The sequence below is a fragment of the Lissotriton vulgaris genome, chromosome 2_1 (genome assembly GCF_964263255.1).
Source record: "Lissotriton vulgaris chromosome 2_1, aLisVul1.2, whole genome shotgun sequence".
Lineage (NCBI taxonomy): Eukaryota > Metazoa > Chordata > Amphibia > Caudata > Salamandridae > Lissotriton > Lissotriton vulgaris.
The window spans coordinates 565536711-565550467 of record NC_141687.1 but is presented as its reverse complement, the minus strand read 5'-3'; positions in this window follow the sequence as shown (position 1 = coordinate 565550467).

Genomic DNA, 13757 nt, shown 5'->3' with positions numbered 1-13757 from the left:
CATGGCCTCCATGATGTTTAAATTCAAGACAACCCACAGAAATACTAGGCCCATGCAAGACTCACTACCCCTGGGCATAAATAAAGGTTGAAAAGTAGGCAAAATGGTTGGAGGCCTAACAACAAAGCCTGCATTCAAAATGGCCACTTGCCTGCCAGCACATGGCCAGTGCCTGTAGCTGCACTCAAAATGGCCACCAGCCACATGGCATGTCCCTCCCCATGAACACCCCCAAAAATCGAAAAACACTGCAAAATCAGCACAATCCCATTCAATCCATGGCCTCCATGATGTTTAAATTCAAGACAACCCACAGAAATACTAGGCCCATGCAAGACTCACTACCCCTGGGCATAAATAAAGGTTGAAAAGTAGGCAAAATGGTTGGAGGCCTAACAACAAAGCCTGCATTCAAAATGGCCACTTGCCTGCCAGCACATGGCCAGTTCCTGTAGCTGCACTCAAAATGGCCACCAGCCACATGGCATGTCCCTCCCCATGAACACCCCCAAAAATCGAAAAACACTGCAAAATCAGCACAATCCCATTCCATCCATGGCCTCCATGATGTTTAAATTCAAGACAGCCCACAGAAAGACTAGGCCCATGCTAGACTCAAATACCCCTGGTGAAAAGGCCACAAGTACAGGCCCAAAAATCGAAAAACACTGCAAAATCAGCACAATCCCATTCCATCCATGGCCTCCATGATGTTTAAATTCAAGACAGCCCACAGAAAGACTAGGCCCATGCTAGACTCAAATACCCCTGGTGAAAAGGCCACAAGTACAGGCCCAAAAATCGAAAAACACTGCAAAATCAGCACAATCCCATTCCATCCATGGCCTCCATGATGTTTAAATTCAAGACAACCCACAGAAATACTAGGCCCATGCAAGACTCACTACCCCTGGGCATAAATAAAGGTTGAAAAGTAGGCAAAATGGTTGGAGGCCTAAAAACAAAGCCTGCATTCAAAATGGCCACTTGCCTGCCAGCACATGGCCAGTGCCTGTAGCTGCACTCAAAATGGCCACCAGCCACATGGCATGTCCCTCCCCATGAACACCCCCAAAAATCGAAAAACACTGCAAAATCAGCACAATCCCATTCAATCCATGGCCTCCATGATGTTTAAATTCAAGACAACCCACAGAAAGACTAGGCCCATGCAAGACTCACTACCCCTGGGCATAAATAAAGGTTGAAAAGTAGGCAAAATGGTTGGAGGCCTAACAACAAAGCCTGCATTCAAAATGGCCACTTGCCTGCCAGCACATGGCCAGTGCCTGTAGCTGCACTCAAAATGGCCACCAGCCACATGGCATGTCCCTCCCCATGAACACCCCCAAAAATCGAAAAACACTGCAAAATCAGCACAATCCCATTCCATCCATGGCCTCCATGATGTTTAAATTCAAGACAGCCCACAGAAAGACTAGGCCCATGCTAGACTCAAATACCCCTGGTGAAAAGGCCACAAGTACAGGCCCAAAAATCGAAAAACACTGCAAAATCAGCACAATCCCATTCCATCCATGGCCTCCATGATGTTTAAATTCAAGACAGCCCACAGAAAGACTAGGCCCATGCTAGACTCAAATACCCCTGGTGAAAAGGCCACAAGTACAGGCCCAAAAATCGAAAAACACTGCAAAATCAGCACAATCCCATTCAATCCATGGCCTCCATGATGTTTAAATTCAAGACAACCCACAGAAATACTAGGCCCATGCAAGACTCACTACCCCTGGGCATAAATAAAGGTTGAAAAGTAGGCAAAATGGTTGGAGGCCTAACAACAAAGCCTGCATTCAAAATGGCCACTTGCCTGCCAGCACATGGCCAGTGCCTGTAGCTGCACTCAAAATGGCCACCAGCCACATGGCATGTCCCTCCCCATGAACACCCCCAAAAATCGAAAAACACTGCAAAATCAGCACAATCCCATTCCATCCATGGCCTCCATGATGTTTAAATTCAAGACAGCCCACAGAAAGACTAGGCCCATGCTAGACTCAAATACCCCTGGTGAAAAGGCCACAAGTACAGGCCCAAAAAACGAAAATCACTGAAAAATCTGCACAATCCCATTCCATCCATGCCCTCCATGATGTTTAAATTCAAGACAGCCCACAGAAAGACTAGGCCCATGCACCACTCACTACCCCTGGTCAAGGCCCCAACAACAGGTCAAAAATCGAAAAACACAAAATTTTACAAAAAAAAAAAATCGAAAAACACAGAAAAATCAGCACAATCCCAATTCATCTATGGCCTCCATGATGTTTAAGTTCAAGACAACCCACAGAAAGAATCAGTCCACCCACCACTGATTCCCCCTGGGCAAAAGGCCCCAAAACAGCCCAAAAATCGAAAATCCCAAAATTTTAGTTGCAGCAACTGTAATGCCCCAAACAAACTTACTTGTAAAATTTCTAATCCAACAGTGATCCAAAGAAAGTCAAAAAGGCCTCAAATCCAAAGATCCAGCAGCATCCACAAAAAGTAATCCTTCCAGGTCCACATCCAAATGAAAAGTGACCAGGAGATGGACAAAGCACTGGGAGGAGCCTGCTGAACAGGAACAGGAAGTTGAAGACTATGGGGCACTTCCTTCCTCCCACCCCCCTGCCCCCCTCCCCAAAATGGACTCCTCGCTAAAAAAGTGCAGGCAAATGTCAAACTAAGGAGTTATTCACATAAAAATCATCATTTCTAGAAGGTTTATGCTGCTTGCTGGTGGATTTCTTGTGCAGAATTGCAAATTTATATTTTCGCTCGCCGCATCTCAAATCTCGCAATTGCGAAGTACCGCGAGACGTGATCTCGCCGTACTCGCGTTGACAAACTATCGCTGGCAAGCCGCGATGACGTAATCGCGCTCGCCAATTCCCGCGGGATCACACAGCAAGATCCAAAATGGCGCAGCACTCGCAAACTATCGAAAAAAACAACTCGGCAAACGATGATAAACGCCGCGCGCCGCAAAAATTGTATCACCAACGCCGCGCGCCGCCAAAAAAATCCGCTGCGTGCGAATTTGCGGATTTTGCGGGAAATCCGCAAATCTCGCGGATTGCGGATTTCCCGAAAATCCGCAAAATCCGCGAGCGTAACGGATTTTCCGCCCATGCTTAATTGCACATACCACCGTGAACTATGGCCTCAAAATATTAATATAATTTGCATTAATCACCCTCATAAATCCGAGTTCCTGTGCACTGTTAATGTCCACCTGCAAAGCTTTTCTGTTATAAATGTTAAGGCTGCCAAAAATAATAAAGAAACAAAGAAAAAAATAACAAGCGAGCAAGGAGTTTGCTTCCATTATTCAGATAAAAAAGCAAGGCTAATTCTACCTTAACCTGTTATCATTGTGGAAAGAATGGGGTTTCTAAAAATCATGAGATGCATGCATGAGCTATACTCACCTACGAAAAAAATAGTATCAGTGGGAGCAGGAAGAGCACCATCTTGGTCATAATTTTCCAGAAGGCATGATTGGAAGCTTAACATGCCACACCCTTACCAGTGACCTGCTTGTGAAACTGGAGTTATATTTGTGGCAGAATTATTTGTAGCTATGTTCTAGTTATACGGCATATGGAAACATTTACTAAATAATCCACATTTAAAAATAGTTTGAAAGGGACGATAAGGCTTTTTACCCCAACTTACATCTGCTGTCAGCAATATAAAACATCCCATTTGTAGAAGAGGAGATTTTTTTAATGGAAATGATTTCATGATAATAGGTTGTTATCCTGTGATTTCCATTTTTAATTGATGAAAACTACATAATTAGTTAGAAAAGGTCTTTGAATGATGTCAACTGTGAAATATGCAAGTGCTGCAATTACATGCAAATTGTGCCCCGTTGACAAACAGACTAAGGAGGCATCTCAGACATTTCCACAAGTATCAACATGTAGAGCTCGCTGAAGCAGTGAATACCAACTAAGTAATGAGGGTCAGTGACCATTCAACAGCAGAAATGCAACAGACCCACAGCAAACAATAAGCACAGCCACAACTGTATTCTAGCAGCTAATAACTTCCAGATCTAGACACAAGTTTTCAAACAAAGACACACCTTTTTCCCCTGAATAGAGTCGTTATTTTGGGGACTGCTTTCTATATTCACACCCCAGGGAAGTTCATGGATCCTTCCTCTTCCTCTTCCCTTTGTCCATGGCCAGGCTGCAAGCATGAAATTGGCGAAGGTGGGTCTTGGGCAGCTGCATGAGCACTGACTTCAACCTGAATATGTGCTGCAGAGGCGGAGAATACAGCAATGAAAGGTGAGGACGGGCCCAATATGGAAAAACAATGCAAACACTAGGGGGGCTTTGGGTGAGTGGCTGTAACGACCGGATTTTCTGACCAGATAGAATCAGCTCATCAGAGCACCACTAACCCAGCCGAAACGTAACCACCTCCCTCCTTAGGACCTATTTACAACAGGTATCTATATTTCCTACCCAAGGATGGGGAATTAGCAATATACATGCTTGGATCTTCTACAATACCACACTCATACACTTTAGTCTCGCGACCATATAGGCCCAGACTAATCTACCCTGGAGCAGTTCTGATTACTTACCATTACACACTGACTACACCCAGTGCTCGCTCAAGATAGGCACTGTATCCCCCAGTGCTCTCACTATTACATACAAACACAAGACACAATCCTGTGGGTATACACACTAACCTCGGTCACTGCTCTCATTAACGCCTCTTTCTCTAGAGACGATCTCATAACACATCGGTATCCCTCCCGATACTCTCATTAACGCCTCTTTCTCTAGAGACGATCTCATTACACACCGGTATCCCTCCTGATGCTCTCATTAACACCGCCTTACGACGACGATCACTTTCCTATGAATACCTTTAGCTCTTATTGGGAAATCTCTCATTTTCCGCTAGGGGTACAATACTACAATATTATGAATCGCACAGGAAAGGCCGAATTACATGGTGTACAACTTATTCTCTAGTTCAAGGGCTCCTCTCTCCCTAATTATTCAGTTACCATTTACCTGATCAGGGGTAGCTTCCGTTTGTGCAATAGCACCTGACTAGAAGAAAAGGTTACCTTTACTGTATAAGAACAAGGCATACGCTGGTTCACTAAGAACTGGGGTATCTTTATTAACAATAACAATATAATACTGCACTATAACACAGAGCCTGAAAAGGAAAGTGAAAGGTTAGAATGTGTGCACGCTAATAAGAAAGGGTCGACGTCACCTTATATAATGGAAAGTCTGGACTCAGCAGTCATCTAGGTTCCCTTCTCGTCTGTGCCTTGGCTCGTCTTAGGGTCACACCTCTGCAGTCACAGATACACGTCTGCACCGCTATGCTCTGTCTTCTCCGTTTCCCTCCAAGTCACTGGAACCTTCCTCTTGTCAGCTGCGTTCTCTCTGGCTGTTCTGCACTACTCCTCTCTCCTCTCAATCACGGACTGTCTTCACTTCTCAGCTTCGATCTTATAGCTCAATTTCTACCACTATGGTATTCGTTCTCTCAACTAACTGCTTCACTCTGTATGCACTGATCTTAATGTCAAAGCTCGCCAGCTGCTCCGACTAAAATAACTTCAATCTTTCTAAGAGAGTATCAGCTTCTCGGTCTTTCTCCGTTTTCAAAATGGCGACTGTCTGCCTTGAAATAATTAATTGCATTGATGCTAATGACTAGCTGCCGCCTACGGACTGACTGACTCACTGCTTCATGCCTTCGCTAATATGGAAGCTTGTCCTTTCATGGAAAGTTACGGCCAGTAACCTGCCCCCCACCAATTTCTTGTACCTCCCCGTACCAAGGACATGTTCTCAGCCGGCCGGCCTGATGTTATGTCTTCGGCATGGAGAAAAATACAGTCTTTCGATAAGGGCCAGCATGAGCCGGTTCTCTCCAATCGAACAACACCTTGTAACTAAAACATTACACTTGACCTAGAAGCATCTCAAGCTGCCGGGGCAGAAAGAAAGATGGAGTCTCTCCCGTTTGAGGCCTACAAGGCCCGAGATCAACATAACTCCATGAAAAGTATACTAACACTCTTACAAAAGGACGGATTATCACTAATACTCATAAATCTATCCCTTAACATAGGTTTATAAGCCCTAATCTAAAGAAAGGGGTACGGGATTGTGTCAACACGCCTTGTGAATAGGCTCTATTTACGGTTCTAATCCTTCTATTAGAATGATAGTAGACTAAAGTCACCTCCAATCACCTTCCCTCATGGAAGGGCCCAAAATCGTTGGTCAGAACAGTGGCCGACCGCAGGCAGTTTAGTCAGTGATAGTTTGCGGTACGTGGTTGCTGGAGGAGTGTTGCAGGAGCATTACCGCATTTTGGAGACCCTCTGGCTCCTGAGTGAGGTGGGCCGGATGGACCTCATCGTGGACAAGGTGGCGTGCCCTGCGTGACAGGCCTCAGCAGTTGTGGCGGCGGCAGTGGCCGCCTGCACGTCCCCAAAGTGATCCCGGACGTCTCCGGTAAGTGAAAGGGGCCGACCGCGATCTAAAAATGCGGACCGGCGTCTATGCAGCAGTCTGGGGGGGAATTGCCAGGTGTGGCGGGCGGGCCTGGGGAGGAGAGTTCTGTTTTGGGGCGGGGAGCCGCTGCGCTTCGGTCTATGGAGCCGCCGTAAGCTCCAGAGCCTAGCGAGCGGCCCGTTTTCGCCCTCACTGCAAGGGGAAAGCGGGGAACGGGCGGTCTGGCAAGTGGCACTTTACTTCTCTATCTTTCTTGGCCGGCATGCAGGTGGCGGGGGAGGCGGGGCCTGCCGGGGGCCTCGGGTTGGCAATGTCCTCAGTGATATCTGGCTCTGGCAGCTGGGAGTTGGGTGGGGTGGGTCTTTCCTCCCCCGCGCGCGCACCTTTGGCAACAAAGGAGCCCAGCGGCGCAGAGGGAGGGGAGGGGCTGCAGGCATTGGGTTCTGCCCTGGGAGCGAAGGAGTGGGAGAGCATACAAACCTCAGGGCATTTAAGTGGGGCAGCCCCTGTCCAGAGTGTAAAAAGCATGACAAGTGGTGGGCATATCTCTAGTCCCCTGCTGTTTTCGCTGCCCGGTTCATTAACGGACGAGGCATTGTCAGTGGGGGGGCTGAAGGGGCACATGTGAGAGGGTGGGGGAGCATGCATAGTTTAGTTCTCAGTAGGAACACCAGGGCTGACAGATTGGCCCAACAATTATGTGGAGTGGGGCTGGGGGCTCACATGGGGGGCAGTGGGGCATCTGGTTGGGGGTTGGAAAACAGTGGAGGTTTGGTGCGGAGAGATGTGGATCAGTCAATAGATTTGGATCCAGCTGGGGGGGCCCAGCGTTGGAGGGTTTGGATATTTTTCCTTCTTGGGCAGAGGGGGTTCGGATCCTCGGAAGGGGCGGGCGATTGGCGGAACTTCACCCCTGGGGGCACGGAGCGGGCTCTAGGGTAACCTGTAGGCCATATGTCGGGGAGGGGGGTGCACGTGGGTCTGGGGGAGCAGTTGGGTAGCAGGGGAACAGGGATTTGGGCCCCTCTGCGGCAGTGATGCAGGCTATGTTGGAGTGGAGTGGGGAGGGGGAAGGGGGGATTTCCCCCAGTGTAAAGTATGGTCAGGTCAGAGCAGGTAGGGCAGGACTGGGGCAGGCAAGCCTGGGAGTGTTTGCAGGGCTCGCGGGATGGAGGGTAATGGGCAGGAGTGAGGGGCCCAGCACATCAGTCCAAACTTTTTCTTTGCAGGTTAGGGAGCGTTGCAGTGCTGCGGACTCGGTAGGGCAGGGTGCGGTCCAAGTACACAGAGGAGATAGGAGGGTAGAGCCCTGTACGGCACAATCCATACCGACGGGGATCCTGTCGCAGCTAGCGCACGAAGGTCCAGCATGACCTCGCTGGCCCCAACTACAAGCCGCACAAGGTGGTAGGCCATGTCAGAGGAGATGGATTTTCAGAGAGGTCAACGCATGGGGAAATATCGGCACGTACAGTCGGCTCCCCCTCATGGAGGACATGAAGGGGCCATTAAGGTCGGCGTAGGGCAGGTTGGGCTCGGTAAGGCCTGTGGTGTGGTTTTTGCTAACAAGGTGCTTCTGGTAGAGGAGCCTATTACGATGAGGACAGCCAGAGGAAGGGGAAGTGAGAGAAAAAGAAGGGGGCAGTCCTCTCATGTGTCATAGTATTTTACAGGCACCGCAAGTGACGCTGAGCAAAAAAGCAGCAGCGTCTGAAACCAGGAGAGAGCACGGCCCCTCAGTGAGTGCTCCTCGGACAGCGGATCACACGGAGTCGGTGGCATGGCGGTCAGCGCCCGTACGGGCACCCTTCTTAGAGCAGGTAAGATTACTGGACCACAGGCCAAACCAAAAATGGTGTCTGTGGGGACAGGGGGTGATGGGGGTGGGGGGGGTTAAGGGTAGACTACACAGAGGTAAATATGTCAAGGACACAGGAGTGAGGACGGAGGACGGAGGTGTACCGCAGGGCACGAAAGTGGAGAGTGGGAGCAATGCAGAGGCAGCTGGGGGGGGCAAGGAGCCGTTGGCAAGTAAAGAGTTGAAGATTAAGAAGCTGCCATATATGGGAGTGATGAAGCCCTTGGGGGCTCACTTAATGCTAGCAACCAAGGAGCGTATTTGGAAAGGGGAGTACATGGAACTGCTGAAGCTCTTACACAGGGAGGTTAGGTCTGAGGAGGAGGAATATGAGCTGGTCAAAAGGCCAAAGGTGGTGGTGACAATATAGAATTGGATGGCTGCATTATTAATTTACGCGAGTGTCTACTGTGAAAAGTTCCCTGAGTGCTGCGTAGCCCTGTTTAAGTACATGGCGTAATTGGAAAGGCACAGATCACATGGGGTGGCTACCTTTGGGCCCAGTATGATCAGGAGTTCCGGGCCCATATGGCATGGGACCCCGAGGCAAAGTGGGGGGAACTAGACACGGATTTGTGGCAGCACACCATGGGGACTGCAACGGGCGGTAAGACTGTGTTTACGGCTAGCGGTTTGCCACTAGTGTTACGGCCCTTTCAAGGGAAGCCCACATGGGGAGGGTTGGGAAGCGCAGCAACAACACAAACTGGGACAGGAGTGTCATGGGACTTTAATAAGGGCCTATGCACAAGGGAATACTGCAAGTTTTGGCATGAGTGTTCAAAGTGTGGAAAGTGACATCCCCTGGTTAACTATTGGGGCGTTAAACCACAGGGACACCAGCAATGGCAGCAGTCAGGTAACAGCACCCCTGGCTCCTCACAGCAATTCCAGAGCAATAGGGGGGGCAAAGGTCTGCAGGGTACTGGGCCCAGAGGCTCCGACACCAGTTAGACTGTCAAAACTGATAGAAGGCCTGCAGGGGTATGGGGACATGGGGGAGAAACAGGTACTGATTGAAGGGTTCCAGTGGGGGGTTCATTTGGGATACTGGGGACCGGGACAGAGACAGGTGGGCAGATGATTTGAAATCAGCGGCAGAACACAGGGTGGTAGTTCAAGAGAAACTGAACAAGGAGGTTCACGAAGGGAGAAGGGCTGACCCCTTTGATGATTGGCCAACAGAAAACTTGATCATATTACCGATCGGGGTTGTGCCCAAAAAGGAAGGACAATACAGGTTGATTCAGCACCTCTCATGGCCCGAGGGGTCGTCAGTTAACAATTTCATTGACAAGGAGACGGCCTCAGTTTAGTATTCCTCAGTTGACATGGCCATGTCACTAGTTGTGACCGCGGGCACGACTGAAGAGATGACAAAGTGTGACATAAAATCGGCTTTTCGGTTGCTTTCAGTTCATCCAGACGATTGGGATCTTCTGGGTATCCATTTTGGGGGAAAATGGTACGTGGACAAAGCATTACCGATAGGTTGTTCTATGTCATGTGCTTTATTTGAATGTTTTAGCAATTTTTTGCAGTGGTACTTCACGCGGCACACAGGTCACACATTGGTGATTCACTACATGCATGATTTCTTCTTTGTCGGTTCACTAGGCTCCACGGAGTGCCAGGCAGCACTGGACACCTTCCATGAGCTCATGGGTGAGCTGGGGGTGCTGTTGGCGCCCGAGAAGACAATGGGTCCGGTTACAGCTATGTCCTTCTTAGGGATTGAAACTGATTCTGTGGCAATGCGGGTTCACTTGCCAGATGACAAGAAAGTTATAATGTTGGAATTATTGGAGGGAATGCTGGCCAACCAGAAGGTGACAGTGAAGGACCCACAGGTCCTCCTCGATCATCTTAATTTTGCATGCAGGGTCGTCAGAACAGGAAGGACATTTTGCAGGAGGTTGGGGCGGGCGTTATCAGGAATGCATTTACCTCACCACCATGTTCGCATATCAGCAGGGGCGAAGGAGGATTTGCGCATGTGGACAGTTTTTCTGCTGTCTTTTAATGGCGTGCCATTGGCTAGGGAGGAGGTAGTCCAGTGGGACGTGCAGATATTTTCTGCTGTTGCAGGTGGTGAATGATTTGGCATTTTTTGGCAGGACAGGTGGTGCGTGAGCAGTGGCCACAGCAGTGGAAGGATGGTGGCAGGAACATAGATTCCTGGAGCTTTTCCCGTTGCTGGTAGCATTGACACTGTGGAGTGAAGAGTTGGCACACAGGAAAGTGTTGGTTTGGGTAGACCACATGGCGCTGGTGGAGGTCATTAACAGATAGTCCGCAAGAGATGAGCAAATTCTGAAGTTGCTGCGGGTTTTTGTGCTTGGATGCCTCAGATATGACATTGCTTTCAGGGCATTGCATATACCAGGTGTGGATATTTATTTATTTATGTTTATTTATGTTTCTTATATAGCGCAGGAATTCAATCTCCGAAGAGATATCTCCGCGCTGTGTTGTTCCGAAAATAGAAACTGAGAGCAGGTTTATATGACATATCTTAGAATTGCTGGGTAGGGAACAAGTACGTCTTCAGATATTTTCTGAAGGTGGCAAGATTGGAATTTTGTCTTAGGAAGGTAGGTAATGAATTCCATAAATTAGGACCTCTAAATGCAAGGGCCCGACCACCTTGTCTTTCTCTTTTGATCCTAGGGACCTGTAACAGAGCTTGATTTTCGGATCTTAGATTTCTTCCTGGTTGATAGAATTGGAAGATTTCGGTCAGATACCTAGGGCCAGTGCCATATACACATTTGTGAATGGTACAACAGATCTTGAATTGTACTCTTTGGCATATAGGGAGCCAGTGCAGTTTACTCAATAGTGGATGTGACGGGGATCTAACAGGGGCATTAAGGATCAATCTGGCAGCAGAATTCTGAACAACTTGTAGTCTCTTTAGCTGTTCTGCATTAGCGGATATGAGTAGTCCATTGCAGTAGTCAAGCCTACTCATCACTAAAGTTTGTACTAGTGTTCTCCGATGATGGTCAGCTAAGTATGGGAAAACCCTTCTGAGTAGGCCAATGACTCTCATACAGGTTCCCGTGACCTGAGTGGCATGATCTTTTAACACTAGGGATTGGTCTAGTTTAACACCCAGATTTTACACACTTTCCTTGGGACACGGAGCGGTACCTAATTCTGGCGGCCACCACTCAGGTGACCAAAGGAGTGGGGCATTTCCAAAGAGCATGACCTCCGTCTTGCCCACATTACACTGTAGGCAATTGGAGGTCATCCATCCAGCTATGGCTCTCATTCCAGCAGCGAAGGAATTCCTTACTGCAGAAGTCATGTTTTGGAATGGGAACAACAGCTGGGTGTCGTCTGCATAGGATATTGGTATAAACCCAAATTTCCTTGCGACCTTCGCCAGGGGGGCCACATACACATTAAATAATGTGGGGCTTAGGCATGAGCCCTGTGGAACCCCCTTGGTGAGCTCCCTTGAGGTGGAATAGTGGGAGCCCAGGCGAACAATTTGTGATCTATTGGAAATGAAGCTTTTCAACCACGATAGAGCGGTACCCTCCACACCTGCTCCCTCCAGACGACTGATCAGAGTGTCATGATATTCACATAGCTGATGCTTTGTCTCGTTCACAGTTGGGGAGATTCCGTGGGCTGGCCAAGGAGGTGGACAGAACACCGACCCTAATGCTGGATCATCTTTGGTAAGTAGGCAACGTAGGGTGCTACAATTGGTGGTAGGCTCTCTGTCGGCTTCTACATGGGCAGCATATAAACTAGCCTGGAGGGATTTCTTGGCATCTGAGGCCTGTAGATGATCTGAGGTCTGGCGTTGGTCAGAGGATGTAATCCAGTTTATCATGGTACTCATTGACAAGAGCCTCACAAAAGTTACTATTGCTGGAAAGTTGGCAGGCATTGGTTTCATGGGGAAACTCCTGGTGGGGTACACTATGACAGTGGGAGAGGTGGGAAGGGGGATGTTGGAAGGTTGGGCCAGGGAGAGGGGGGGAAGGGTGTGGGGCGTAGCCCCCTTTACTGGCAGAAGATAGTGCATATATTGAAAGCGTTACTGGCAGTCTGCAGGGATGATTTGAGTCCTGTTTATTCTCAACCCTTATGGTATGGATGTTTTGTGGGGCATTCAGGGTGTCACAGCTTCTGGTCAACAGGGTCTGAAATGGCGTGTGGTAGGAGAATGTATCCATCGGGGATGAAGGATTACATATTTGGTTGACCAGTTCAAAAACAGACCAGAGGGGACTGGGAAAAGGGGTCAGGCTGGAAGAGGCAGTGTTAGCCGCGACGTGCCCCCTTAGGTGGACTCAATGTTGGTGAGCTTTGTGAAGAGGCATTGGCCCAGAGGCGGTTTTTCAGCACCCTAATGGGAGGAAGGTAACAGATTACCAGCTGCGCATGGTGTTGCAGAAGGCTTTGTGCAGCATTGGGGTGGATGGGGGGAATATGGGACACATTCTTTCAGGATTGGGGCTGAAACGTAAGCCAATAACAGGGGCTGGACGCAATGGGACATAATGAGGCTGGGGCGCTGGTCTTCCGACTGTTATCATCGTTAAGTACAGCAGAATGCAGGAGGCGCATGTGTCACCCTCTTTTGTTTGAATCTCACTCCATTTTTCTCGTTACAGGTTCGGTGGCTGGGCCCCATTCGAAGGTACTAGCCATTTGGATTGTGGGGCATTCTTTTATCAAATGGGCACAGGTACAGGCATGCCGGTGTTACTTTGGTGCAATGTTGGATTTTAATGAACGTCTGTTTAACATTGTCTAGAAAGGTGAAGGAGGGATGTCGTGGAAAGAATTGTTACTGTGCCTTAATAAATGGTTGTTGCAGGGGCAGTGCCCAGACGTATTGCTGATTCACCTGGGGGAAAACGATTTGTGTGAGGTGAAGAGTGTTGTATTGATGAGGACCCTGAAGAAGGACTTGTCAAGATTAAAGGAGCAATGGGCTGGATGCCACGTTTTGTGGACAGAGTTGGTTCCGCGCAGAGTGTGGAGGGGTGCTTTGAACCCGAGGGCCATTGATATGGCACAGAGGAAGGTGAATTCGGAAATGTCTCGGTTTGTCATCATCTTTGTTTCGGAAGAGTTACACATAAAGAGCTGCTTTTTGAGGCAGTGGAATTTTTCAAAGATGACAGGGTCCATTTATCAAGGCTTGGTATGGACCTCTACTTACTGGAGATTAGGGAAATGTTGGCAAGATGTTTGAAAGTTCAGACGCATTCTGATCAGGAAGGTGAGCAGCTGGCCTATTGGGGGGGGCAGCAAGAGGGGGGTAGTTTCTCCCGCCCCCCTTGCTTTCTGGGTGGCTGGGGTTATTGGATGTTTGCCAGGGTTGACAGAGGTTTTTTGGTTATTGTTGG